This window comes from Paroedura picta, chromosome 1, assembly GCF_049243985.1.
Source record: "Paroedura picta isolate Pp20150507F chromosome 1, Ppicta_v3.0, whole genome shotgun sequence".
In the NCBI taxonomy this organism is placed as follows: Eukaryota; Metazoa; Chordata; class Lepidosauria; order Squamata; family Gekkonidae; genus Paroedura; species Paroedura picta.
The window spans coordinates 132112774-132137862 of record NC_135369.1 but is presented as its reverse complement, the minus strand read 5'-3'; positions in this window follow the sequence as shown (position 1 = coordinate 132137862).

Here is a 25089-nt window from a genome sequence, read left to right as displayed (position 1 = left end):
GTTTTCCATCTTGCACATTTAATAAAAGTTTAATGTGGTGCAAGTTTTTGGTTTCAGAAATGAATTATAAACTACACAGTTTGGCTACATAACTTGCCCAAGGCGAGAAATCCATTGGTCCTAGTCTTTGGTATATGTGAGTCAACCTCTCCCACAGGCTGGCCCCACCTCTGTCCAAATTTCTGTCTTCCAACATTGGCAACTCTAGAATAGAAGAAACAATAGGGAATACCACATCATATGGAGCAAGATCTATTCAAAGCCAAATGAAAAATCATTTGCTCGTGTATTCTGAAATGCACTAGCTAATTTCACTAAACTCTTCTCATTTTGTGTCCACATAAAATGAATTTAAAAACCATAAACAACAGCCAACATAAGTCTTTTGCTATTTATTGAGATTCCCAGATCTGACAAGTTGCTGAAAATATATATAAAAAAATCAATGTCAAAGCAATTTTAGTTTAACATCAGTTGATAATATTAATCTATAAAACAAATGGTTATTAATAACTGTGAAGTCTGTGTATGACAGTTTTACTAAAAATGATAGAATCAATAGTACATATGATGAAATTGATTGTACATTGTGCTATACAAATATAAATCCAATAATCCAAGCCCCATTCATTTCTTATGTGTTTGGCATTCATTCGCTGATTAATGTAGTGCTTTAGTAATGCTGCTTAGTAAAAGTCAACGCACTGTTTTGACTGAACATGACTGTTCTTCCCTCTTGCTGCAGCTCAAAATGAGGTAATCCATCAGTTTTGCTTATTGCTTTAGCCAACAGAGCTCTATAAAGATCTAGTATTAATTGCGTGTGGCTATTAGTTGTTGGACTGGTACCATGGCTGGTACCTATCACTGGCAAGGCTAAACAGTTGCCAGGACCAAAACCCACACCACCGCCCCAGCTACTGTCCCAAGGGGGGAAACTGCTGCCCAGAAGTTCAGCCCACAGGGCCTATGCAGATAGTCAAGATGGCACTGCTTTCTCACAGGGCTTATGTACTGGCCCTATGTGCCGAACAGCTGGGCGACAGTTTCCCCCCTTGGGACAGTGGCTGGAGTGGTGGTAGGGGCTTGTTGCTGGGTACATATGGGGAGGGGGAGGGTGTAAATGGGATCTGCTGCTAGTATTTGTATTGTAATTTTATTGTATTTTGATGATGAGTATTATGACCGTATGTAAACATGAGCCAGCAAGGCCCGGGAGTGGCAGTTAACAAAAGTTATAAATAAATAAATATCTGTGCTATGAATACAGGCAGATGTTAGCTGGGCTAGGAATAAAACATTTGAATAGCAGGTTGGCATGTCTCTCTGAATAAGACGCGAGACTACTGATTGGTGTTAGCAAGGCCACAGCTTTTATTTTCTCCCACCAGAGGGTTGGTATAGCACTGGAAAGGAAGCCTGACCCCCACAGCCATCCAGCTGCTCTGACCGAGTCCCCAGTGGTACCCTAGAACCCTCACCATTCCCATCTGGGAAAGCGGGTCCCTTGTTATCTAGACTCACTGCCCTGGGAAGCAAACTGAATGTGCCCAACGGACACTGGCCTCATTTGGCTACTGTGGTTGCCTGGCAAGGAACACTTCATCTTGGATGGATGCCGTGGAACGTTTTTTAGAGCGTGAAGATGCCAACAGCTCACTACACCTTAATGCCCATGGAAGGCTGGCATAAAAACCACTCACATCAAGACCTCTTGTAAGTCAAGTAGTAGACAGCTTCCAGCTGCCAGACTAGCTGCCATAGCACAGGAAGGGTTATGGGGGCACCAGGTGTCAGCCCTACCTGGTGTCTGTCTCCCTCAGCCCTTGATGGCCCTGCATGCCAGGATGGATGAGGACAAGTTCCAAGCCCCCTGTGCTTTACTCCAAAAGGAGAGACCAGCCATCAGGGCTTAGCAAGAGGCATGCATGATGGAGAACTTCAACTGAAAGATCAATGCACCAGGTTCCTTGTCTCCTGTGGGGACCTCTTGTGCTGAGGGCTGACTTATGATAACCAGTGTGCAAGGACTTTTCCACATCCCCCCGGTTCTGGCCCTATACTGCTTTCCTATAGACTAGAAAGACTGTGTTTCATATTTTAATTAATTTGTGTAAAAAAATCTTGATCACCAGTTATGTGACTTGTTGCCCCAGCCAGCTGCCTCTGTACTTGAGTGAGTGTGAAGCAGCCAGCCTACTTGGTTGCTTCAGTCTTATTTTTGGCTGTTCGGGCCCTTTTCTATACTTCTTCAGAGGTATGCCTGCATTGCTCAGCTTTCCAAAGTGAACATACTATTTTACCTTTCTAGTTTACTTATACCAGAAGTACACCCTCACTTCTGTTTTCATCCAACTTTTGGCCTGGTTACTGTGTGTATATGTGTGTGTGTGTATCCCTCTAAATATGCCTCTCCTTTGTGTAATATGATCCATTGCTATTGCTATTCCAACAATTAGCACAAAAGTGACATTGAAAGCCACTGGATTTGATGAGGACATATAAGAGCACAACTCAGCAGGAGACTAGCTGAAAGTACATACAGAAAAGAAGAAGGCAGAGGAGGTGTTGCCTCAGGCACGATGCTAAAGGGGCAATCAGAAAAGTAAGAGCAGAACCAGGTAAGAACAAAGTCCTGAGAACCTCATGTGCGGAGACAGTCAAGGAGACAAAGATGCCCAACTGCATCCTAAGCATCAGAAAGATTAAGACGAGAAAAGATTTAATGAGAAATACATCCTAGCATAGGCAGTTTCAGTGGAGAAACTGAGCCATTTATTATAGAAAATCTTGTCAAAATTCATACTTGGACTTGAGCTCCCATTGACAGCACATGGGGAAAGCTAAATGTCTCTACTGGTCCTCTTCATTCTATTAGCAACGAACTTAAATGAAACCTCAGTGGTGAGTTGAAGCACATTCTCCCTCTCAACCAGTGGCCTGTCCCTTGAGTGGTTGAGATTGTCTCCAGCCCAAGCAGCAGCAGCTGCTTCTTCAAAGGTTTCACACAGCAGGCCAGCCTAAAGCTGAAGTGCAAGTGAAGCTGCTGGTTGCAGCTGACACTGAGGGGTGGGGTGGGGTGGGGTGGGGTGGGGCGGGGCAGTCCCAAAGCTTCAGCTGTAAGCTCCAGTGCTAGATACAAATGTATTTTTTAAAAAAATGAAATTCCTTTCCAAGCAGTGTATACTGAGGCCTAATGTGAAGATATGTAGAGTGTTCCTTCTCAAATTATGCTCTGTGTTGTGTATATGGGATGCATATAGAAGTTAGCTACGTTAATGCTTGTTGAGAGCCAGTTTGGTGTAGTGGTTAGGAGTGCGGACTTCATTGAAAAACTGCATTGAAAAACCATCCTATTCAGATCATTTCCACACCAGAGGACCTACACGAGCCTGCAGGCTAGAGTTTGAGCCAGGCAGGTTGCCGTGCCTCTTCATGCTCCCACATTGGGGGCATTTAGCCCAGTGTACCTCATCCACCCCAGATTTGTCCTCCTGCATGGGAGCCAAGGCAGTGAAGTTTCCAGTGTGTAAACTGTTTCAGTGTATGTAACTTATTTTGATGCTCATGTTGTGTTAAATTTTGCCTTGGATTGTAGATGCATTTAACTAGTGTTGTGCCAAATGTTCCCCCTTGAGGATACAAAATGTGCACAAAAAATTGGCAACTAAATCAGCTCCTAGTCAGCACATTTAGTAAATTTGCTTGTCACACAGCTAGTTCCCATAATATCTTAAAATGTTCTAGTTTGGTCTGTACAATTCTGACAGTACTCCACAATTTTCAGTCTTACATGATAGCAGCCAGTGAATATGCAATTTATTTTAAAATATGTAAACAAAGATATTAACTTTTCCATATGCCTACACGAAATGTGCAAAGGTGAGTTTTGTTTTCAGAGAAAATGAGTAGTTGAACTTGAACTAATATGTTCTCTTGCATTCCCAATATGGAAAGCAACTGTGTTCAATGGATTATGAAACCTTTATCTTTAGTTTTATTGAGTTTTCCATCCCACGGTTTCAGATGTTCATGGAAATTCTGCAGAATGTTCTACATAATTTTGCTGAAAGAAATCTAGGCCAGAGAGGGAATGCATGAACTGAATAACATTTACTTCTCTCTCTCTCTCTCTCCCCCCCCCCCCATGCTTCAATGTTTTTGTTTCTTAAAAAAAAAAAGACCCTCTTACCTTTATATACACAAATGAGAGCTTGGCTATATTTTTTTCTCTCTACCATGGTGTTACAGAGAAACTTTGTAGCAGGGAAAGCCCTGTTGCTGTAAGGAGCTCCCAGAAACAGCAGAGATGTAAGATATTGCCTGCATTATTATATTGTCCTTGGTTGCTTTTATTTAAAATAATCCTAGTATTTGATAATGTCTCTGTGGTCTTATTTATCTTATTGATCTCATGGATGTCTAAAACAAATGCCTTCTTTTGGCAATACAGCACTGTGCTTCTTACCATTGATGAGGTTCAGCTCACCAGGTTAAGAATCTTGGTTTTATATTGGATCCAGTAGTATTGCTTGAAAAGCAAAACAACTGCAGAATTCCCCCCCCCCACTCTACTCACATAGCTTAGCCTCAAAGATGACCCCTCAAAGGTGCCCCTGTTTTGGCCCTTCCTTGCATACCCAGGGAATTGCTGATTGCCACTGTGGGATGGTAGGTGAATTTCCTCCAGGCCAGGCTGGATTCTGGAGATTTTTTTTGGAGGGGTGGGATCATTAGGCATGAAGTTGGGGTCAGTGTGGGTAGGCAGGTAGTTGTGCATTCCTGCACTGTGCAGGGAGTTGGACTAGATGACCCTGGAGGTATCTTTCAAATTTATGATGCTATGATTCTATGACCCCATGACCTTAATTGGGATGATATGGTCACCTGTTCTAGGTCATGGTTGCTAACATCAAAATTTAATGACTATAATGCAATCTATGTAGGTCTCCCCTGAGAGTCCACTCAGAGATCCTAGTTGATGCAGAATGATGCAACTTGGTTATTATCAGGAGCTAGGCAGAGCATGAATACTAGCCCCCTTCTGCAGCCAGTCCATTGGCTGCTCATCAGTTACCAGGTTCAGTCCCAGGAATTAGCTATCCTATCATTGTCTTGGACATTCATATATGTAGGATCATCTTTCTACCTATGCCCTGCCATGACGGCTTTATTCTTCTGACCAGGTCCTTCTGCAAGTGTCACCATGCACATGTGCAAGATCAACTACTATCTGGGCACATGCATTCTCTTACCTTACAAAATGGCCTGGTTGAGGAGGACAGAAGGTATTTTTAGAAGGGCAGTAGGACTTAATTATATTGGAACAGATTCCAGAAGAATGCTTTAGTAAACTGAAAGAGACTATACTATATACTATGTTATATATGTATTATCTTATTATGTCATTTCTGTATTGTGCTGTGTTAATACATGCTTTGTTTTGCTTTGTTCCAGATTTTCTACTTACTTTTAATGTCTGTACCTTAATCCTATTACAGTGCTTATTACAGCGCTTATTACAGTTCCATCCTACTGACTGCATTGAATTACACTGTGAGATCGTCCTTGAGTCTCAGTGAGAAAATCAGCCTATAAATGTGTCAGATAAATAAATGTAAAGAATATTGACATGTTCTTGTCGTCAGCCATTCAGTCATGTCTAACTCTTGGCAATCCTATGGCACACCCGCTGCCACCACCACGATCCGTGATCTCACATACTAGTTCCATCTAAACTTTCAGTTTTTCATATATCTTCTGGTTTGGCCTTGCCCTGTTTCTTGTAGCACCGATAGCAATGCAAAAACATTAAGAGGGCACAGCAGATACCATTTGCTATCTGATAAGTGAAAGAGTGGCATTTGCTCCAAATTTACTGTGCTGTTAGCAAAGAGAAGCAAAAATGGCCTCCAATCTTACCAGCAGTAGTCTGTTTATACTAAAATACCTATTCATCACCCAGTTTTCAGAGCTATCTACCTGTATGTAAGTGTGCTTAATGAAGCATTCAAGCTGAAGATGTAAAACACTGTTTTGGGGTCATTGTAATGATGTTGCAGAACAGTATTAGGAACCCAGGAATCTTAGTGAAATTAAACGACCCTTGCCAAACAAATCTGTGTTGTTTTCAAATGTGGGTGCTTGTTGTTTTCAAATGTGGGTGCTTGTTGTTTTCAAATGTGGCATTCTTCCATTATAATGATTTTCTTTCTTGATACACACTCCTACCTGCATGTCAGAGCATAGAAGCAAAGGCTTTACTTCTGCCTACCTCTGCCTACCAGTGAAGCCATAGAAAGACTGATAACATACAAAGAGAAGCCACTAATACTTATATATAACTAAGTTATAGATGCATTCCCATATAAATGATGTGATTAACATAAGTAATATCTTGTTTAAGCAATATTTTGGAAAGACCAATCATTGCAATCCTGTGCAATAACAATATATATATATATAACAACTCTCCATGGTAAGTGTCCCTGCCACTGATACAGTTGCCAAGCTACATTCACTTTTGTCATGTTGTGCTCCAAGGTAAAAAAAAAAATCATAAGTTTGGATCCAGACTGTTTCCGCATGGAGAGCTAAAACACGAGTGGCCTTCTGCTTGCAAATGTGAGATGTCTCAACCAGGGCCAGAGCATTTTCTGTCGTGGCCCCCACCTGGTAGAACAAGCTCCTGGAGGAGATCAGGGCCCTGACGGAGCTTAAACAGTGCCACAGGGCCTGCAAAAAGGAGCTCTTCCGCCAGGCATTTGGTTGAGACCAGACACAATCAACAGCAACTGAAAGGCCCCTGCTCCCCCCCTGCCCCCCCTCAGAAGTCCACCAACATGCTCTGGACCTGTTTGTATTGTTGCATTGTTGTACTGCCTATATTATTTATACTGTTACATTGTCATACAGTTATTATTGTAAAGTTATTCACATGTTTATAGATTGTTTTATGTACTGTTGTTGTTCTTATGTAAACCGCTCTGAGCCCCCGGGGAGGGCGGTATATAAATTGTGTTTTGGACTCTATTTACATCTGGGTAGAGGGGCTGGAAATGGTAACTGTAGGTCAAAGACTGCTTGTTTGTGAATGGTAGGCTTAAAAACAAGGAGCCTGCACATCTAGATGATTGGGAGAAGGCTGCTTCATCCTACACACCCCCTCTTTCCCCATTCATTCTCCACCTCCAAAAATACAAATGGGACTGTGTTTTGCCTGCCTGATCCCAAAAAGACCACGTACACTTTGCAGTGGCTCTGCATCATGGACCGCACCATTAAAAAAATATTTGGAGCAGGAAATGGAGAGTAGAGGGCAGGTGGGAGGGTGGGACAATGCTGCAGAGACTACTGTGCCTTTCTTTCTCCATATAGGGTTGCCTCTGGTTGTTCACTGATGGGATGCAAGATAAAAAGTGGCAATTCTACTTTCTGTGATTTCCCTCATCCCTAGGCAAATCTGGGCAAAACTCAAGCCAGCCTCTGGAAACCTTGGGATGCAGGCGATATCATGTGGAGAGGGCTCTAAAACCTACCAGCAACCAGAGGATGTCCAGTGCCAGATTCCTCATGCGAAAATGGTCCCGGTATTTTGGAGGACACCTTTATTGTTTATTCCTGAATTTGGGCTAGGAGTCAGATTTATATTTTGCTTGGTTTTCCCCCGGTTCTGGAATTTCAGGGGTAAATGGGGGAACCAATTAAAGTATCTGGTGTGTTGGAATATGCAAGAGCTGCAGTGATTGAACAGAATATGAAGAGTGTCCCACAGGGGACATTGAAGGAGATGTGTACTTAGTATAGTTACAATAGGAACATACTGATATTTTTTTCAAATAATCTTCTCCAGTGTCCTGAGTAACTCAGTTAAAGACTTCCTGTTCCTTGAATATTCTTCCTCCCTGCTTGGCTCTGAACAGACAAACTGAATGAAAAGAACAGTTGGCTTGTCAGTTAGGAATCTCTCTATCTTTCTATATAAAGCTGTTTCTCTTCGAAATAAAACTATTTTATTCTTCTAGGCATCCTGATACTCAGCTTCTCTTTGCATACTGAAACCCTGCCAACATAGTGCAGCTGTTTTTAAAGATAATGGCACCAATTTCATACACAACATAGCCCTTTCTCTAATCTAAAGACTACCTAAGGTTTCAAACAAGGAGAAATGTCTTTCCCTGGGAAAACAGGCAAATAGGAGTAACCACTGAAACATGGGGGGGGGGAACATACGGGGGTGTATTTTCTTTAATGACTAAATATTCTAGATTTTTGTTAACTATTCCAAAAATCACAGTAACAACCTGAAACGACAATTTTCATGTAAATTATGGGATGCATATGCCTACTCTTATACCAGTCCTCTCTGATGTAGCTCATTTATTGTCATCCTGAACAGTTGAAAGCTTTGCTTAGAAAACACAACGAAATTCATCATCACATATTGTCTTCATTGACAGACTTGATTTGTTTAGGATTTATTTGGAGTTCTTTCATTGCCAATAAAAATATCAAACTGTATGTCGCCAAGTAACTCTACTGTAAGCAGAACTGAATGCATATCATCTGTTTTTTTATGAAAGCTGAATCTTGACATGACAAAAATAATTTGTAATAATAGCTTGTTGTGGGCTCTCCTTAAAGCAGACTCAGTTTGGGGTACTTATGCAACTTGCTCTAATGAATGACAAGCAGGAAATGGAGGTGATTCAAGGGGTGTAAACAAAAGTGTCCTGCAATCTGGGAATGAACAGAAATATAAAAGGAAAGGTGAAGGTAAAACACCTTGGGGTACTATGTCTCTGTGTCCATAGATCTGATGCCAGCTAGTAGATTTGCTGCCTTACAGTAGAGCCCGGTTTCTTCCAGCTTGGTTTTTATCTGCATTTGTAAATAAAGCAAATACTTGTTTTCATGTTCCACAATTCATCTGTGTTCTTAGCTGAAGCACACTCAATTCAATAGTGCCAATTAATGAACCTGAGGAAGAGGTGGGGATTGGAGGGGAAGAAGAGAGATACCAAAGAAATGAGCAAACTCTGAAGTTTTGAGGCTGTTTTATTTAGCTGGAGCGAAGCAAATCATTTGGTGAATGACTCTGCAAAAAGAGAGAGAAAGAGAGAACCTTTCCTGCCACGACGTGCAGCCTCAAGAAAGAACTCTCTTAGAAGCACAGTCCCACCTTGTTAATTTGCTGTAACTGGAGGAAAGCTTGTGCTCTGCAGGGGCATTAAATTTGATTTCATCTCTGATGGTTTTTTAACCTTGAAAGATCTGTGAAAGTTGCTAGTGTGGGAAACAAAACATTTTATTAGCTATCAGATTTGCTAGGTTTTATGATTCACAGGTTTTGGATTGGGGATGAGGGCAAAAAAATACACTTACTTGAGAAGCAAGCTCTTATTTCTTATAAGCAGATCTTTATTTGTTGTTATACTGTATTAATTTTAATCTTTGAACTCCAGCAATAGAGCTTCATGATTTTTTTGTTACATGGTACATTTCTTCTTCTTTATGTTACAGAAGATCAGAAAATAAATGTTGGGTCTTCCAAATTCATGCCTATTTAAATACACACTTACTGATACAAAGATTACCTGCAATTAATTTTTAAATGTAGATTTGCCCACATTCTAACACTTGAATGTATTCATTATGACTCCTTATACACACAGTGAGAAACATGTATTCACTCTGGTATTGTGAAAGAAATATGTTAGTGTGCTATTGGGTACATGTCCCTGCTTCTATAGAGCTCTTATTTATTTTCAGACTTTTAGTCCACCCTTCCCTGAGGGCTGAAGGCAGGTTACAAAAAAAGAGATTCCAACATTTAAAATCTCAGCATTTAATTAATTGTAAAGTAGCATTATATAAAATCCAAAGCAAATGTATAAATAACTGTACAATTTGCTCTAGGGAGAGGGTGGTGCAGTATATACGTTAACTCCTATAGAGTTGACCAGATGGGATCAGGCAGGAAGGCCAGCTGAAATCATAAGTACCCTAAGCCACATTAACCATTAACTGGTAGAATGGCTCCATTTTAAAGGCCCTGCAGAACTGCTTAAGGTCCCTCAGGGCCCTGATCTCACCAGGCTGAGTGTTCCAACAGGCTAAGGCCAGTTTGATTTCTTTGGGAATGGGGATCCTGAGCAAGTTCTGATCACTGGATCAACGTGTTCTGTGAGGGATATAATGGGAGAGGTATCTTCATTACATAATTGACTATTTACTTTTTTTGCAAATAATTTTTTTTACTTCGACAAGAGCTTTCTGCTGACCTTGATACAGTAACAGAAATTGGAGGCCCCTTGGTCATCTTAAGGTCCTATTTTGGGCTGCTTCAATCTGCTCTCCTTGATAAATGTGGCCAGGATCCTAGCAGCTGTTCAGTTTACCAGCTGCTGGAGGATTGGATGAATTTGAGCCCTCCATGGAGTCCTCGTAGGACCTGAGCAAGTAGGACCTGTACCAGTTGGAATATCTGGGTCAGGACCAACAGTAGCCCCACGTACAGCAAATTAGAGTAATCCAGTCTGGAGGTCCCTGTTACATGGTATAGTAATCCAGTCTGAATGTGTATAGTCTGGAGGTATATCGTAATCTAGCCTGGAGGTATAGTAATCCAGTCTGAAGGTGCCTGTTCCAATTGCTCTGATGGCTACTCTTTGCCCCCAACCTTGGAGGAAGGATATTAGCCAGTGCAAGGCCAAAACCTATATCCCCATGTTGGTTAGACAGCAAGCCAAAGGCTCATGGTTGACTATGTAAAACATTTCCATGAGATCTAATAACACAAGCAGCACTGGCCACCTCAGTCCAGCTGCCTCCAGAGCTAGTCTATGAGGGTGACAAAAGCTGTTTTCATCCCATGTCCAGGACAGGAATGGGTCCAGGACTGATGCTTCCTCTAGGAATGCTTGCAGTTGATCCACAGCCACCCACTCAACCACCTTACACACAAATAATCAGTGTGAAACTGGGCACTAGTTGTTGGGGTCTGGCGGGTCAAGTGATGGTTCTCTCAGTAAAGGCTGAACCACTTCCTCCATTGGACTCTCTGGAAATGTCCTTGAAGACAGGGACAGATGTACAATCTCCTGGAGAGGTTCATTCACAAGCCACGAAGGACAGGGTCATGGGGACACATGGTTGGCCTCACTGAAGCTAGCACCCTATCCACATCAGTATGGACAAGACTCCTGAAACTATTAAATAGCACCCCTATGGGATGCCAAGATTTTATCCATGAAAATTTTCTCCATGAAAAAGCTAGCAAAGGCTTCACAGCTAAGAGTCAGTTGAGTGTAATTTGGGTGCCATCCTTCTACAGATGTTACTGGATTATTCTAAATAGCTGAGCTTGGTGTGAGCTAGCAGATACAATAGAAGTTACAGGGTACTCGCTCTTTGTGGTTCTCACTGCCATCTCATAGGCTTTCATAAGCATCCTATAAGATGTTTTGCTGCCTTGTCATGAGTCTTCCTCCCAACCCACTCTAGTTGTCTCAACTCCCATTTCATATTGTGAAGCTCCCCAGTATACCAAGGTACTAGCTTGTGATGGGGTGGAGAGAGGAGTAGTGTGCAATCTTGTTGATGGCAATCAATAACCGGCATTTTCAGTCATAAAATGAGTTACTGGAAGATATCAGGTCCTATAAAATATTCAGGAAACCAATTGGATCCATAAATCCCCACAGGTGGGCATAAATAGGGTGGGGCTGGTATGTGGAACTGGGCTGGAACTTCTTCCAAATGGAAGAAATTGGTTGGGAATGCGATCAGGGTGTGACATCCATTCTGACTGGCCACTCATTAGATTGACAGCCAATCAGGAATGGAGCAGCTGGGACAGGCAACATGATTGGTGGTTGGGAGGTGAATCCCAGATCCTCCCAGCATCCCTTACCAGCGTTATTAATGGTTACAGGTTACAGATAAATACAGGAGGGGAAAATGATGTAAGATGCTATGAGTTGCTATTGCAGGGGAAGGCAACGTATAAATGGAGTAGTTTGTGGGCAGGAAGGAAAGAAGGAAGCAGGGAAAGTTGAATAGATAGGGGCTGCCAAGCGTCAATAATGAAAGGTGGGAGTTATTGATGAAAATGAAGTGCCTCCCCAACAATCCTTGTAGGTTTTCCACCACTCAACCTGAGCTGCCTCAGCTTGGCAGGCCCTAGTGATTACTGTGACATCAGGCCCTTGGCCTGGTGACTACTACTGTACAGCCCAGCTAGAGTGTTCCCAAGAGATGCAGAGGGAGGACAGCTGAAAAAAAAAAATAATGGAAGATTTGTATGTGAATAGGAAGGAAAGGAAGAATAGGAAGCAGGAAAGGGGGCCAGGTTATTTAGCATTCGTATCAAGAATCCCTCAGTAATTAATCATTGTACATTCATCTATTAAGAAAGCCTGTTGCTATTAGAGATTCCATTACTTTACTGTTAGAACCAGGCACATGTATAGGAAAACATCTTGCTTTTTCTTGACCCAAAACTGTGCTTTGTGGGCTTCTTGGGTATCTTTGTCTCCCTGTTAGCATTGTTATATGCTCCCCAACTTGTGGCCCAGGGACTTAGAAACCTGTCTCATAGTTGCTGTATTTTTTTTCTTTCACAGGCCTCTTTCCTCCCCTCCCCTCCCCTCCCCTCTCCTCAGTAGAATCCTTTTGTAGAGAATTTGAGTTTGTTCTTTAATGGGTATATTGGAAATGTGATATTATTTGGTTACCCCAAATATTCCTGCTATTTCCCTTCATAACATAGTTTTCATTAATGGCTGCCAGGGTGATTTCACATAATATGAAGTCCTTGTTGCTGCCATGAAGATTTTGGATCACAGGTGCCTTGAATGCTTCATGTTTCCCAAGTACATAGACTCAATTGAGATTTGGACTGTGGAACATACTGAAACATGAAATGATCCTGGGGAATTGTTGGGAAACTTATATGAAGCAATAGCTATTGCCTGTATGATTCAGAGTCCTGCAGCAATCATGTTAATTGGCACGGAGTATTCCTTCAAAGCAAGGTCCACTATTGCATGTGTATGGGGAATTGCTAGGAGTGTACACCCCCCCCCCAAAAAAAGCATTATAATTTTGTATTAGAAGATTTGAGGGGAAAGGGTATTCTGTAATTACTTATGGTCATGTAAGACATTGCCAGTTTAGAATTCAAATTCCTATTTTTTGTTTGTTTGGTTGGTTTTTTGGCCAGTTACACTGATTCAGGACCATTACTTTAAGTGGGAATCTACTGGGAAATCTGGGGCAACTGTTAGTCAAGGGACAATGGTGCCAGCCATTAGCATTTTAAAAACAACCACCATAGCAACCTGCATTCATAGATTCAGGTGGGTAACCATGTTGGTCTGAATGAGCAGAACAAAGTTTGAGCTCAGAGAGACCTTTAAAACCAACAAGGTTTTATTCAAGGTGTAAGCTTTCATGTGCATGCACAGTTCCTCAGGGACCTGTATTCATTTCACCTTCCTACTCTTCCAGTGACTGACAATTTCAAAAATTACCTTTAACGTTGTTTCTGAAAATTCTGTTTGCCATCCTTTTTTGTCTGTTCTTTCCCTTCATAAAATAAGGAAGGAAAGACTTTTGGAGGAATGGAGTATTCATTTTGTTACTAAAAGGTAAAGGTAAAGGTATCCCCTGTGCAAGCACCAAGTCATGTCTGACCCTTGGGGTGATGCCCTCCAGCGTTTTCATGGCAGACTCAATACGGGGTGGTTTGCTAGTGCCTTCCCCAGTCATTACCGTTTACCCCCCAGCAAGCTGGGTACTCATTTTACTACCTCAGAAGGATGGAAGGCTGAGTCGACCTTGAGCCAGCTGCTGGGATTGAACTCCCAGCCTCATGGGCAGAGCTTCAGACAGCACATCGGCTGCCTTACCATTCTGCGCCACAAGAGGCTCTCATTTTGTGACTACATGATACCAAAATTGCAGCAGGACTACTGCAGTCTGTTGCAGGGTAATTTCCTTCCCAAAGACCAGCCCAAATCATTTAAAAGAAACAGCAAATCTATGTACACATTCCTTTGTGTAGCCAAATCTTCTGTTTCCATTGGCAGGAATGGTTCAGAACTCCATGCACTTGCTTGTTGGTGTAAATGTGGAGTGATAATCCTTAAGATAGTTTTTATTATTGCTCTTAATGAGAAAACTGATATGCCACAGTGAGAAAACGAAATTGGTTGATTTATGTAGAGAGGGAGTTTGCCAATATTGTTTTGTATGCCTGCATGAAACAAGCCTATAAAGTATGTGAAAGCAGGTCTGCAATCCTCCACAGTATTGTAACTGCTCATCCATAATTTCTAATGATTTCTATTGGATTTTACACAAGGGATCATAAATCTGTTTAAAAATGAATTTTTGAACTTCAAGGGCTTTTTTTGATCTAAAGAGATTGTAGATTCATATTCATTATGCATAGTTGACCCTTTCCCCTCATTGTTCTCAATGCAAAAGGATGTAAAGTCTGGGATATTTGTGTGTGAGGGTGTCAAAATGAGTAAAACTGTCATTCTTCACGTTAATGAGAGATTCAGCTATTGATTTGATCTTTGCCCCCATTCTCATTGATCTCTGTACTTTTTTGGTTATTTAGTCCCACATCTGCCAATATGCTATTGATTAAAACAACTAAAAGTCAATAATTTGTATTTCCCTCTTAAAGCAAGAAAATGCAATTTATTTCTTCAATCATTGGGTCCTTAAAATGAGGGTTTGGTGGTACTCATGAGCCTATTTTAACTGATTCTAGGTTTGAAAAAGATACAGTTCTGGAAGCGAATTGACATGACACGCTTTGAAGGCTCAGAAATTTTACTTCCTGATATATGGAATTAAACGTTGGGACTTCAGAATGACTGTGTTTTGTGATGCCCTACTTTACGCTGGCTCATCAGTGCCTCAAGAATTATCCTCCTTAATGTCTTGTCCTTGAAGGAAGGAGTATCCATCAAACACCAACTGAAGAATATTGAAAACCTTTTGCAGAGCCTGAAACCCTACTCTGATCCATAGCAATAAGACCTGGAAGGGAAGTAGACCATGCTTGTACAGACTGCTTTGTTTTTATGACCTTTAAGAAAAAAAAACATTGTTGGATGCAATTCTTCACTGGGATCAGTAGTTATACGATCATTCTAAGACCTGTATTCTATGCTGGATGCTTTTAGATTTAGAGATATTCCTATGCCATTCGTTTTTCAGTAGCAGTTTTCAGGTTGCTAGCTGCTCAGTTTCTTCTTTATGACACAGTCTGCTTGTTACTTCTGTACGAGCTGTTAATGGAATATTCTGGGCAAAGCAACAAAAAGGAGAGTAAATGCCAGGCCGAATAATGTAATCATACAGTGTCAGAAAATGTTAAGCATCCATTTTTTATCAGATTAAAAGATACATTAAAACTTACCTTGGAAAAGTCTCCTGTGAAGAAGTTTACTGGTTTCTCCTCTTCAGCACTTTTGAAGTGGGGTTATAAAATTGGGGAGAGGGTCAAAAATACTTCAGCATTGTGTGGCTCAAAGACAGTGAAGAGATAGCAAAAGAGGGGCTTTTCTTTTTTTCTTTTTTCTTTTTGAAAAGGAGTACAATTCAAGAATAAGTGCACAGAAACACAAAAATGTAATGGAACGAGGTATTTAGAATTGGCAGTTAAATGAGCAGTTAAATAAAGCATGTACGAAGTCTGAATTTGCCTGTTAAGATCTTCAGAGATCCTTCTTTCTCTGCCCCCACTTTTAAAGTGATATGGAAAAATACTAGAGACAGGAATCTGTGTTGTAACCAGGGTGGCCAACTATAGATTAGGAAATGTCTGGAGATTTTGGAGTGTGGCCTGGAAAGGTCAGGGAAGGATATTTATCCCACAAAGCAGATTCCCCCCCCCCCCCCCCGGATAGATCATCTTGGTAGTCTGGTGATTCTGGGAGAAGTCCAGACTCCACCTAGAGACAACCCTAATTACAAAATCTTTCTTCGTACCCATATGTGTGATGCTTATTTTGCTAACTGGAGCAAACTGGATTTAATGGCAGGAACTAGATCATATTTGAATCAAGAATATAGTGTTATGGAATTAACCTTTAGCCCCTCTTCCATTTTTATGATCTGGGAAAGCATAGGAGTTCTGGGAGATTTCCAACATTCATGCTGAGGTCCCTTCAGGTGGTATGGCTTGTTGGCATAGTTTAAATATGCAAAGAGATGCCAAGCACCAAGCTGCTTAAAAGAATAACATAGTTTTATTATGAAGATAAACAACTTTGTGTAGAAAAGGGAGGAGAGAGAATTTGTCCTAACATTCTGTCCTGTTCAGTCTGTTCTGGAGGCAAGCTGGGAAGAAGTATGCTCAATGGAGCAGAAAGTATCCAAATGAGTCAATCAGGAATTAGAAGAGATTATTTGAAAAATATCAGGAAGTTCCTAGTCTAACTATGTTAAATGCATATCTCCTCTGATGTCCCCTGCAGGACTTTCCACATATTCTGTTCAATCATACACCCTACAGATCTTGCATATTCCAACATGATTTTCAAAAATACAGTTCCCCAGGAGAAATTTGGGCTGTCTCAGTAGCTATCTAGCTCATAAGTCATTTATTCAGGGTGGTAGTTTGTAATGGTCAGGAAGAAAATTATCTGAGAATAGGAAGAATGTTCCTTTCTCTTCAATCTGGATAAGATATAGCACCTGTTGGCTGGATCTTTGCTGATTTGAGAAGTAGAATGCAATTGATTCTGGAGCTGGTCAGATTAACATTACGCTGATACTTTTTGTGTACTTTGGCTGCTTATCCATCTCTTGAACATATCAAAATGCTCATGTTAACATCTATATCCCTAAAGAGCCAGTTTGGTGTAGTGGTTAGATGTACGGACTTCTAATCTGGCATGCCAGGTTCGATTCTGCGCTCCCCCACATGCAACCAGCTGGGTGACCTTGGGCTTGCCACGGCACTGATAATGCTGTTCTGACTGGGCAGTGATATCAGGGCTCTCTCAGCCTCACCCACCCCACAGGGTGTCTGTTGTGGGGAGATGAATGGGGAGGTGACTGTAAGCCACTTTGAGCCTCCTTCGGGTAGGGAAAAGCGGCATATAAAAACCAACTCTTCTTCTTCTAAACCATAAGGGGACAGGCTATCTCTTGGCATTACAAAGAACATTAATTTGGACACAAGACAGATCTTTTTGTGTGGCAGCACCTCTCTTCATATGTTTGTCTACAATGATTTAGACAAGCAATGATTTAGACCTTGCACTTCAGAACTTTTGAACTCTCTCAAATGTCTTTGTTAAACGGTAAGTTTTGCTTTAGCTTGGTTTGCTGATTTAGATTTTTTTTTAAAATAATGTTTCTAGCTTCTTTGGGGTTTTTTCCCAATGGAAAAGTGGGATAAATATTTTAATACATTGACAGAATTCAGTAGGGCTCATTGAAGCCCTTTTCCATTTCTCTTGCCAAAGCTGGGCTTGATTTTTGCGTCGCACTACGTCTTGATCTGTGGTCAATGGGGCTTTTAGCTTTGGTTTTAATGGGTGTTTTATTGGGGGATTTTAAGTCTGTATTGTATATTATATATTGTACTGTGACCCCCTCGAGCCTCTGGGGAGTGGCGGGATATTAAACAAACAAACAAACAAACAAATAAATAAATAGAGCATGAACTCAAAGTAATACCTCACTTCTACCTACTAGGAGAGAACTATGCATGTATCCCATAGTAGATTAGCCATGTTGCTTCTTTTTGAGATAGTATGCATGAGTTACTTGTTTTCTAAGTATCAATGATCACTACTGCTTGGTAGTACTTATGTATCATTGGAATATGCTGTATAATTAAAAATATGCCTCTTGTGCTCTATCATGTGGAACACAGATTTATCTGAGAAGTCAACATGATCAAAACGATAGTTGAAATGACTTCCATTTTATGTCAACAAACTAATGATCATAATATCTGCCCATAGACCATTTGTCTCATTTACCTCTGCAAATATGATATAAAGAGAAAACAAAATCCTACAGGCCATCAACAAAGATACAACTTCACCTAAATTTGGTAACTTCTGAATTAAATGATCCTTACTGTTGGATGCAAAAAGCAGTGAAGACACACCCACAGCTGTTGTTGGTGCTGTGGAGGAGCTGGCTGGCAGGAAAACATGCTGAGGTGAGCCCTGGCAGTGCACAGGGCAGTGCACAGGGCGGGCATGGTGATGACATGTTGCACCCACAACCTGGGTAAGGAGCTGTGGGCCAGGGGCACCTTGCGGGGAGCTGGGCCTTCATATTGGACTCCCCAGGTTATGGGCCTCCTTAAGAGATGACAGGTCTGTGAGCAGGGTTGACCCAGCAGGGGAGGCATGAGGCTCACAGTGCCAGGCAGGTAGTCCGGGCCAAGGGATGTGGAGCACCTCTCCTTGGCATCCCAGGGTTTACATTTCCATGTGGCCTGAGTTGGGTCCCAGACCCTAGCACTGGGAATATGGGTCCCCTTGCCACTGGATTCCCATCAAAGGGAAGTGTCTCACCTGTGGCACCAAAAGGAAGCAACAGCTTCTAATCTGGCAAGCTGTGTTTGATTCCCCACTCCTCCATATACAGCCAGCTTGGTGACTTTGGGCTAGTCACAGTCCTGATAGTGTTGTTCTCACAGAGCAATCCTGTCAGAGTTCTCTCTGCCCCACTTACCTCTCAGGGTCTCTGTTATGGGGGGATGAAGGGAAATAATTGTAAGCCACTTTGAGACTCCTGTGAAAAGTGGGATATAATACCAAGTCTTCTTCTACTACTACTTTTGTTTCTGTAAAACTGCATTTTCATAGAAAATTTTACATCTTCAAGCTGCTTCAGTTACATCTGTTAAAACATCCGTTAGAGAAACTACATACCACATTTGCTTGCTGAGGAAGAGGACTTTCCCCTCCCTTAGTGAAACACACTTCCTTGGGTTTTCTTGAAATCTCTACACAGGGAAAAATACAATATGAAACTGTTTATCTCTTGAATGCATAATCCTACATGTGGGGGGAAAACACAATATCTGTAGGTGACATTTAATCAGCTTCATTGTTTAAACATTATGCATAGCTGTCAAAGGATAACCAGCAGAAGCTCACATCTTTTATGATATGAAAAAATGCTCTTTTGGGTTTCTGCTCTGCCTGATAGCATAAAGTTCTTTGTGAGTGATAGGTTTTATCTTTCAGGTGTTAATGTTTATATGACAGTGAAGGAACCAAGATTTTAACTCACTGGTACCCTGCTCCAAAACACGTTCCATTGAAAGGAGCCTTTAATTATTTCAGCTGAGCTGATTTTCAAGCTGATGTGTTTAAGATCAGGGAGAGAAGTAAACAACTGTGTAGAAATGATGTCAATTTAATAATTGCTGCTTTGATTATGAAACATGATACTGCTCGCAGATTCTTCCCAGTATCCATTAAATCCTGACAAGTACAAATCCGTATTTGGGCTGCTTTCAAAATTATTCTAAGCCAATTCCATTTCCTAACAAATCGATTCCTGTATGAAGGTTCATATGCATTTGTCTTATCATTTGTTAGAAGAGATGGAAAAGATCATGTGTGAAGAATTAAATATAGACATACATACACACACACACACACACACACACACACACACATACATGCATACATCGCTGGTTGTGTCTGCCCAACTGGGGCTCTGTGTTAATAGTAGGTCCTGGTCACATTTATGGATGTGGAATGGTATAATATAGCCTAATGCCATCACACCTCAATACTAAACAGGGTCATTGGGTGAGGGGCCACCAAGGAAGACTGCAAAGGAGGGCAATGGCAAACCTCCTGCTTCTCACTTGCCTTGAAAGCTTTTGGGTGGGTTGCCATAAGTCAATTGTGATTTGACAGTGCATACATACCTAGGACTTAAAAAACAACAATACAGAACTCAGGCCCTTCCCTATGAAATTTCATGGAGACGATAAACTAAATTATTCATATACATAACAATACAGATGACTAGCAATCTTGGGTACTAGACAATGCCAGCCACCAAGAGTTGGTTGGTTGGGTTGGTTTGGTTGGTTGGTTTGGTTTAGTTTGGGTTGGTCTGTTTTGTGGGAGCTATCACTCTGTGCTTAAGATTTTGATATTAGCCCCAAAGAACAATGTTGTTGTTTTTAATGACTCTCCTGTTCCTTAGACATAGGAATGGGGTGGTCATGGGCTAGCCAGCTGCCACCTCCTGTTCACAAAAAGAATGGGAGGAGTCAGGCCTCCCACTGATGGAATACCATCCAAGAAGCTGGGTCAAGAAACAGGTGGAAAGTGAGAATGCTTCCCAGCCACAGCCAGACTGCCCATTCTGGCAGGAGATGACAGAAAGGGTGCATAGGCCAGAGGCTCAGTCTCCATCAGGTTCTCCTGAACCAGTGGAGCACAGAAGAAGGAAGGACAGCTATGAAAAAAGGTGAAGCATCACCTAATGGTGCAACAGTGATCAATGTTGGTTCCTGGATCAGAGTCTTTATAGAATCAGGACTGAGATGTTGATAGAAAGCAGCAAGGAACTAGACCTGAGAGATGAGGAATCAACCAGGGATGAAGCAACACCTGAGCTTTGTGGTGGCATGGTGGCAAATGAGGGTATGGGTGTGGAGATATAGGTGTCAAGAACCTATGGTGTGCAATGTTCGTTGAGTGTGGGAGAGGACTGACCTTTGGGAATTTTGGCATAGTGGTTACAGATGAGCTTTCCAGAGCCATGTCCTCAGATATGTGAAGGGAAAATCAGACTGGAGACTCTTCTTAGGGGAAGATTACATGGCAACCAATTCCTCCAAGTTCAGCGTCATTTCCCTTCTTGTGTGAATTAGGCCACATTCACCGAAATGCCCCTCTGCCCTAATACACATAGGGTAGTCACAGTACACAGGTGTGCACCCTGTTCCTTCTGTCTCCCATGTTTTCACTGTTGGTAAAATGTTATGTGCCCACATGCTTCTTTCATGGTTGCTCCTTAGAAGAACGGATTTTTGTACCCTATTGCTTACTACCCAAAGGAGTCTCAAAGCAGTTTACTGCCGGCACTGCCCTCCCCCCCCCCCGCGGCGCGGCGCTGGCTGCGCCCGGACAGAATGGCCGCTTCGGCGGCCGAATCGCACAACCCTAGTTGTGAGAGATCTGAGAGAACTGGGAATGGGCCGCAGTGACCCAGCAGGCCTCAGGTGTCTCAAAGCATTTTCCAATTCTCTTCCCTTCCTCTCCCCATAGCAGACTCCCTGTGTGGGAGGTGGGGTAAAGAGCCTCACATGAAGGCTGGCAACCCTAAGAGGAAGTCTCTCTGTGCACAGCAGTCTTGACCTTAGTAAGGTTTTTTTTATACTGTTTTTTTTTTATTTGCCAGGCCAAGGTTATGTGCCAGGCCAATAAGTCATTCAGTTACTATGTGTCTCCAGACATTTACTTGTTTTCTATTTACAGTTTCAATCTGTAAATATTTATTTAGATCTTCCTGCCCTTTCCAGACTCGCAGGACTGATGCTGATCTGCCTGTGTGCGCCCCAGAATACAAACAGTTGCTGGTAAGGGCTGGCCATAACCCATAGGCCAGGAGGGACACTCCTGCACCACTCCCTACCAACTGCAGGCAAAAATGGCTCCTTTGAAGGCTGGACTCTGAGGCATTGTATGATTTTGAAGTCCCACCTCCAAAACTCCAGGAATATTTCCAACCCAGGGGTAGCCAACCTATAGGTGTGGCCTGGAGAGCTCCTGGAATTACAGCTCACCTGCAGAGTATAAAGATCAGCTCCCCAGGCAGAAAGGGCTACTTTGAACAGGGTTGTGGTAGAGAAGGAACATTTAAGGCTTCCCACACAGGTTGTTGTTGAATTGAAAGACTTGAGGCCTACTGCACAGGGTTGTTGTGCAGATGAAACAGGAGACAAAAGAGCCAGCTTCCTCTGCAGAATAACGCTGTGCAGTGGCCTCAAATCTGCAGAGAGTTGCAAAGAAGAAAGACACATGGCTTGGCTGTGTCTAACTCCCAGCCAGAGCAGTATTTTAAGTGAGAAGGGGCTTTTCTGTGGCCTCCCTGTCAGGCAACTGTTTGGCAGAAGGGGAAAGTCCCCCCCCCCTCTAAAGGAAGGCCCTCAGTCTCCCCTGCGTTGCTCTTGGAAAGGCCTCCCTCCCCTCAGTCAGGGCCTGTCAGAGGCTCCTTCCCAGCAGGCCTGAAGGGGGGGGGGGGGGAGGGAGCGTACTCTTCAGCCTCCAGCCAGTTCTGTCAGGGTTCTGAGGCAATTTACAGTTGGACATGGCAGTTAGGACAGCCTTGGGGCGAAAAGGGCTGGTGCAGCCTCTGTTCTCATCCCCCTTGGCAGCCCTTCTGACCTCCTCTCCCTGCAGTGGTCAGGAGCATACTGGCAGCCAGACTGGGCTGGGTGAATGAAATTTTGGTCTGTCATGATGAGGGGCCAATAGGAAGGTGTTTCACGCGCCTCCCCATTGGCTGTTTGGCCCTGGATGGACACTCAGAGGGCCCAATCAGGAGCCGCTTTGCGGATCCTGATTGTGCCCTCTGAGTTTTTATCCTGGACAGGGCCTGCCCTTACTGCACTCCTCCCCAGGTGGCCTTATCCTTTTATTTAACCGCAGGAGCGGTTAAAGATGCTTCAAGATGCTTGCCAATTTTTCCCAACACTTCCCCTGCTACCACATCCTAGGAGGGACAAAACAGCTCCATTGCACTTTGTGGTGGCACAGAGCATTTTTTAAAGTTTTCATGAAAATAACCCCACCCCCACTGCCATTGTAAAGCATGCTGTAACCTCTCTTTGTGTGGACAAAGAAATCCAGGGTGGACCAGGTCCAGAGGGAAAATCTTCCCCCATCTGGACCTGGGAAGATGCAGATCTAACTGCCTCATAGTAAAGAACCGGAAGCAGCCCGAAGCAGTGGTGCCAGTACAGAATGGGCCTCAGAGACTCATTTTCTAGAGATTTAAATTTATTATGAATGACATGGAATGATAAACCAGTAGGACCAGAGAGACACCGCTTTCATTGATGTATGCAAAGGCTAGTGGGAAAACCACCTGCATGTTTTAGGTTTTGTTTCCTTCCATAATTATCTCTGGGCATGCAATCAGATAATTGAATGCTAAAATATGATAATTGGTGCTGAGGGGGGTGGGGATTGCTATATTAAGGCTATGTTAATGGTCAGGTCTGGGGTATGAATGACAAAATCAACAACAACCAAAAATAAACTCATTTTGCTTGTTCACTATCTTTCTCGACCTGTTCAAATGACTTTGTGCAGCACAGTTCAACAAGGTTTGCTCTGAATGTATGCTGATGCATCCTACTCCAATTTAGAAACCTTTTTGTGTATGTGTGTGTGAGAGAGTGATTGCCACTCTCTCTGCAGCATATATTACCAGAATGCTCAATTAGCTGCTGGAATGCAGAACAATGGCTTTTGTCTGACCAGCTGCTGTAGCATCCTGTTGCTGAGCATCCTTCATTCCTAATGTGCAGGAGGACACATGCCAATGGCATCATTTTTCGTCTGTTGCTGATGAGATGCTTTCAGTGGCCAGCTGCTGGACACAGAGCTAACAGCTTGCCAAAGCAAAGACCACAGAAAAACCATGGGGCAGAACCTCAGCTGGTGAATATCTGTGGAGCTGCTTGCAGTTCATTGTCAGGCCACTCATTTAGGTCAAATCTGTTCTGTTCTGTTCTGTTCTGTTCTGTTCTGTTCTGTTCTTTCTTTCTTTCTTTCTTTCTTTCTTTCTTTCTTTCTTTCTTTCTTTCTTTCTTTCACTGAATATAATGCAAGTTTTCTGCAGCATCCTCGATCCAGTCCTGACCCTTTCTTATTATTACTAATTAATATGCAGCATAAATGTAACGAGATGTGTTTTTTTTTTAATCTCTCCTACCCAAATAGGGCTTGGTATTTGTGATGAAAATTGATATTTCCCTCTTCATCTCATTCTGTCTCCCCCGCTCTCTGTGATTATCAGTTCAAATGTCAGCCATGTCTGTGGAGGAGGTAGAAAATGACTTCCTGAGGTTATGTGCTCTGAAGTGAAATAGGACAATATAGATTAAGGAAACATCTTTTCTTTTCTTTTCCTGGAGAACTGTTCGTAGATATTGCAACAGATGGTCATGGCTATAATTCAGTGAAGATGTATGCCACTCATAAGATGCAGTGTAGGTGGGCTGGAGCCACTTTGCAGCTTTCAAAGATTGGAAGTCTGGTTGATGGGTAAACAGCACAGACTTGACACAGAAAAAAAAATGTAGTCTGTTTGCAGAGTTCCTGGTTAGCTGCCTAGAATAACCTGTTTGGTAACATAGTTAGCAGTCAGTCAGTACTCATGGGAATTCGCCTCGATGTCTGAGTTTTCAGTCCTTGACAGAACAATTGTGGATGCTTATTTATTTTGATTTTAATCCTGCTTCTCAGTAGGAAGCTATCTCCCAAAGGAGATCACAGGTATCAGAATCAAACACAAATAATGATTCAACTGCAACATAAAATGTTCTTTTGGGAATGAATCCTCAGTTGTGCTGGATCTAGGCATGATCAAAGGATGTCTGGGTATCCCTCCCCCCTTGGCCTCAACAATAGTACTCGGGCTGGAGGAAGGGGAAGCTTCATCTCCAGAATATGCTTTCAGATCTTTAGGCACATACCTTAAACTACAGGTCGTTTCCCATAGCTAATAGCGAAGCACTTGCTAATCTAGGGGTAAAATAAATGATAAGTCCAGTCATGCCTTACTGAGCAACAGCATTTATTCCAGCATTAATTAATTCCAGCTTTCTGCAGCCCCATGTCTGCCATGGTCTACCGGGATAATAATTTTTAAAAACTATCCATGATCGTCTTACATTTAGAACAATTGGTGGATATGGAACTGAGTAGGGCCAAGTCTATGGATCATCAGCAACGCTTCAACATTTAGATGCAGATGGAGAAGGCACTTCTCCCTGATTCTTATAAAGATCTAAATTTGTGGACAGGAAGCTACCCTGCCCCCAATCGTTCCTCT